The following is a 6,217-nucleotide window of genomic DNA, read 5'->3' as shown; positions in this document are numbered from 1 at the left end:
TATAAGCTGAAATGTTGAAATTTGTGTCAATATAGGGGATATTTGCACACTCTTACCATTCGGCCATCAAATGTGTTTGCATATGTGTGTGCGCATGGACTACGAAACGATAATGTTAATGGCGCGCCTGATGGCATAAGTAGCAACACATGAGAGTACACAAGTGTACACAAAGTTGCATTATGGGTTAAACAATTGCTGACATAAAAAAATTCCACTTAAAAGGGTTAATAGGCACTTTGAAATTATTTAATTTTCAGTTGAAAATGTATGGGAATAAAAATTAAATTGGGTTAAATGAAATTTCATTTTTAAGGCTTACATTAAAAAGTGTGCTTCAAAGGAGTTAACCTTAATTAAGGGATTGAATTATGTCTATGTATTAGATTAATAATTGTTAAAATAAATATCATAAATAATATATCAAATAATAAAGATAATAGATTTTAAAAATGAGAAAATAAAAAATAAAATAATCGAGTTGCCCGTGCGTCTTGTGGAGTAACATTAGCATGACTTTCTCAGTATTACGTTTTTAGATTAGGTCCTGTACATAAGAAAGAATATATAAATCATGCAACAAATAATGACACTACAAACCGAATGGTGTTGAAATTTAACAAAAAAAAATTAAAAAATATAATTAATTAATTCAATTATTCTACAGTTGGTTTATGATTTCGTTCTAATATAAACACAGCAAGTGAATTTGTTAATAAACGACTTTCACAGCAAAGTAACAAAACTTCAGAAAAATGTGCGAATATAAAAGTCAAGTACGGCTCAGTTGGTTGGGTCAGTTGGTTATGATGCGCTGACTCTGAGCTTCAAATTTGGCAGGGTACGAGTTCGATTCCTGGTAATTGTAGTCTCAAAAAATTATTTACGAATAATTAAATACAAGAATTATTTGCAAGACCACTGTTGATGGGTGTTTGGCAATACTCGAAACAGCTTTATGGTCAATTAATTAAAATAATATAAAATAAATTTATGTTGTTGTAGTTCTCTACTTTTTAAAAACCTGTTTTAGAATATAGAAAACAAAATAATAATATGGAGGTATAAGGTTGGTTTTACATTTAAATCAGAACACAGATACAACAGATGTTCCATTAGTTCTTTCTCGAGCTCCTGTAAACATCACCATAAGTTTCGATAGGCCAGTCCCAACTTGGTCCAATGTCGTTAAAGCATTTAGATACTTATGATTTCTGTGAACTGTATGTTTAAAATTAAAATTATAAAAGTCAGGTATCTCTAATGGATCAATAAAATAAATCTACACTTTCACCATTCTTTGTGAATAATAAAACAAGCTATAAATTGATAAAAAGTTTTCAATGATTAATTAAAACATTTTAAATATTTCTCTGTTAGATACACTTTTCATTTTCACTGCATTTATCATCGACAAAGAACAACTCCAATTACAATTTTTATTAAATTCCTTTATTTGAGATTATTTTTATTGCTACATTCGTAACAATGTACTACATTTGTATATATATTTATATATAAATGTACGAATATATACAGAAAGCATTGCATTACGTATTTTCAAGGAAATGGTCCTTACCACAGCTGTTTTAATATGCGTTCCCGTTCCCGTTCTTTACTGGAAATACTTGAAAGGAAATCGAATGACAGTGCAATATTGGTGTGGAAGGCGGAAACGGTAATAAAAACACAAAGGAAACTGCAATTGTGGTCGGGCTCATGGCGGTGCACAATGGAACATTTGAACGTCTTTGTGCGGTTGTGGAAATGCACAAGTATATTTCCTTCCTGGTGGCAGCATTACGTTTTATTATGCAAAGTAGCGGAATATGAAATTATTAAACATGAATTTAAATTGAGTTTATGCTGTTTTAACTTATAATAAATTTCCGCACACACAGCACTATTTTTAAGCTAAGCTGTTGATTATGACTGAACATTTTAAAAGTAAATTGAATAAAAGACTTTAATATTTTTAAAATGAATTATTAAAAAATAAATATTGTATCTTTAGTGTTACAAAACTAGTACGTAATTCTTAAACCATTCTACTGTGAGAAGTACTGAATAAGTTTAATGTAATAATGAATGTTCATCATAGGCTCAGTGAACAAGAGCACATAGATAAAGATTAGTCATGTTACAGGGCATCTAAATTGATTAAAAACTTTACAATTCTTTCTCATTAAACCTATACTGAGAATTGTAATTTTTTTATTTTATCATAGATTTATGTATGTTATTTTGCGTTTTAATTAATCAAATTAAATTATTCAAATTAATGAAAATGTAGGTAAATAATTTATATTTAATATGTTCAAAATTATATTCTCATTGAGTTACGTGGACACAGTCTGTAAGTACACCGTGTAATACACAGTAGGCTGGTTATTTTAATGATATTATTTAAGTGTGAATTGAGTATTTTTGGAATTTCGTCAGTTATTATTTTCAATCTTTAATGGTACCACAACGGGCCATTATTTCGTGCTCAAGTGGGTTCTCTTGATAAACAATGCGCCTCCCAACCTACTGTTGGCTAGGTTATCTAACAGAGCGCTGTTAGACTGTGCGTTTCTGTGAAAGCTGCATAAAACCCATTAATAATACTTTAACATCTTGTAGAATAACTATTTTATATAAAGAAAATTGTAAAAATTTCATAACAAAATAAAAGTAGAACGAATAGCATAAATATTTTAGTGAAAATTTAAAAAAAATCATGTTTAAATTAAATATGAACTATTATAAAAAGAATATTATTTATTACTTATTGTTTGTTATTTAATAGAATTTCTCTCAAAATAAAAATCGTTTAATTTAGAGAGATAAATTGCAAATAAAGCTTTAAATTAATTTAAAAATAATAAGAAATAGTTTCATTTAATTAAAAATTGTAATTAACTCGTTTATTTCAAAATAATATTATTAAAAACTGCCATTCCCCAAAAAGAATTTATTATTATTTTAACTTAAATTTTCCTCATCAAATGTCATAGGCAAACATTCTGTCTCAATTTGTATAATTTTTCCAATTCATTTCAAGGAAAAAGGAATTTCTTTCATCTACTCGGGCAAATCAATTTCTACTTTCTTTTTGCAGATAATTTCATTTAATTAAATTTTTGATTTATGCTTAAAGTAGCAGAAATGGAGAAAATTGCAGAAATTTTACTTTCTTTCACTTATAAGGAAATATTTTGAATATTTTTCAATAACCTTTTAGTGCGGAAAACTCAATTAAATAAGGTTGCCTTGCCTAGAAGTATGCAATGTGAAGCAAAAACAAATTTAAGCAAGACTGAAGCCGTCAAAAATAATTTTACTTAAAGTGTAAAAGGGAGCTTGATATGCTAATAAGAAAGTTTTGAGGGGAGTAATGCGAAGTATATTATAAATTTTTATGTTGATGAATATGGATATATTAACTTATCAATTTTGAACGTAGAGAAGTTGTAGAGTAAAAAATGACTTATAGAGTATCGTAAATGAGGTTGATTACAGAAATAAAATATAATAAAATTCAAATTGGCAAAGAAAGAAAAAAATGTATTATATACATATATCAATAAAATTATTAGAAGTTCCATTAACAACTTTATTAAATGGTATATAGTGATATATTAAGAAAGCAAAAGAAACCTACAAAAACTATTTTTTATTTTACTGATTTGAGCAATACTTCAACATTATTTATTTTTCTAATGTTTGTGTTATATAGACAGTTATATGACGAATGGATATAACATTTTATGCTCTTCTTGGTCATTACAGCGACATATCACTATTGATAATTATGTACTTATTGTATATGTATATATGTAGATACATATCTATACAAAAATGCACATATTTACTCCTAATAGACTCAAATATTGTCATTTGTTACTGAGCAAGACTGTTTTGTCCAATGTTACGAGGTACGCAAAATCTCGTCCAAATGACTAACATTTTATCAAAATTCGTCTCATTCTTAACAATTTAAATTTACTCTCTGTCTAATTCACCCTTATTGAGTTTTTCATACAATTATTGGATTTTTTTGTGAATAATCATGTTTTAAAATTCACAAGGACAAATATTTATATTTTTTTTTGTGAGAACCATTGCTATATTGAACTGCTTAAAGCTGTGATGATGGTTCCAAAACTGAAAAACAAACTATTTTTTGGAATAATGTTACTTTTTATCAGTAATAAAGTTTTCTCCTGCCCCTTCTCAGTTAGTTAATCTTAAAATATATTAGATTTATGTACATAAGTAAATAAAATGTGTCAACAAAACTTCATTGCATATTTATAGGATAAAAAAATTATCTGTGTAATTTATTTTGCTTTTTTTTAATTGTTTAATTAGTGCACAAATTAATATTAGTAATCTATTAAATTTAATAATTATTTACATACAATTATGGTAATGTGTAAGGATAGATAGCCTCAGCAGAACAGAAATGAGGTTGCTGGTGGGATATTTAACGGGTCAGCATGGACTGCGTTATGTCGACTCTGCTTAGAAGCAGACGAGACTTCCAGTCATATTGTCTGTGACTGCCCAGTTTTGATCTGGGCCAAGAGGAGGTCACTGGGTCGAGAACTACTTTCCCCTTCTAACATTGAAAGCTCCAAATGGCCGACATTTTGGCCTTCATTCGGAAGGCGGAATGTCTTCTGTTCGATTAGAGTCTGTTGTAGCACAAAAGATCAACCATGGTCACAGTGTTCCGTTTCGTTGGGAGCTGGTACCCCGTTTTTTATTCCTATTTCTATATAGGAAGTAGAAGAAGAAGCGTACTACAGATAGAAATATAAAAACAGTAAAAACCTGTGGAATTTGTAGCATATAGTATATTTATTCTATATTATGTTGTAAAAATGTACATTAATTTCATTTTTGTTGAGTTATGTACTAAATATTCCATAATTTTTAACATTGGTACTACGTAACTTTGTGTTTTAAACTATCACAGGAAAAAAAAACATAACCTGCAATTATTCAAAATGGTACTTAATATTTTAAGCACCAATAAATAATTTTAACATATTTAGCAGAAATTTTAATGTGAATAATTCATCGTCGATCCAAAAATACATTTCAAATTACTCAAAGCGTCGTAAAATTAAAAGCGCATAAATTTAAGGCTGTATGACTCTGCGGTCATAATCTCATAAAACTATGCAAACAACAGTTTACACACCTAATTTCACTTAGCATGCAAATAGGCTAATAAAAATGGACTAATAATAAACAAAACAAAGCAAAAACAAAAACAAAAACAAAAACAGAAAGCAATAACAATATGAAATCAACAGCAACAACAATAACAACAACAACAACCACAATGATAGCAACTTCAGCAAAAATGTTTAAACAACTGAATTTGGTATAACCGCAAAGTAGAGAGGACAACACAAGTTTCTGAGGCAATTCATCAAGTTTTTAGGAAAATGGAAACAAACGCAAAAACAATACAAATTGACACACACCGGCATAAACTAACAGACGCCATAGGGCTATTGGGCTATTGGGCTTTTGCTAACATGTTTATTCGCATAAATGCACACAAACACATAAACAATAAAATTCAAAATGATTGTCAGTATGTGTTTGTAGAAGGCAAGTACGAGGACGAGGACGAGGATGAGGATGAGGACGAGAACACACATAATGCATTCGCAAAAAACCGCAAGCATAGAAAACAGCACTGCATGAGAATTGTGGTCGGTAACCCAGTTTGGCGAAGTCAGTTTACAAAAGCGAATAAGAAAAACAAACAAATGAATATTCACATGATGTTGTGTGCGGGCTTGTGATGCGGTGAATTCCGAGCGAGGTAAGTATATGAGCGGTGTGTGTGAGTCAGCAAAGCAATGTTGCAACAACAACAACAACAACACTCCCAGTCGGTTATTATTGTTGGCGCATATACAAATATTTTTAGATTTTATTGCACTTGCTTTTGTTTAGAGTGAGTGAGTGAGTGAGTGGGTGGGTGGTCACACTCAAATAAGGAATGGCATGCATAAATATTAATATTGTTTCACTCATACCTACACACATATTAATATTTACGCATACACATATATTTATATGGAATCATAAGAAATTCTTCACATTTACTCTATTTTAATTGAAGCCTGAAAGGAATTTAATTTTAATTTTTTTCTTACATTTTAATATTCATACTTTACTATGTGTGTATGTGTGTGTATGGGTATTT

This window comes from Teleopsis dalmanni, chromosome 1, assembly GCF_002237135.1.
Source record: "Teleopsis dalmanni isolate 2A chromosome 1, ASM223713v2, whole genome shotgun sequence".
Lineage (NCBI taxonomy): Eukaryota > Metazoa > Arthropoda > Insecta > Diptera > Diopsidae > Teleopsis > Teleopsis dalmanni.
Note: the sequence above shows the minus strand (reverse complement) of the source record.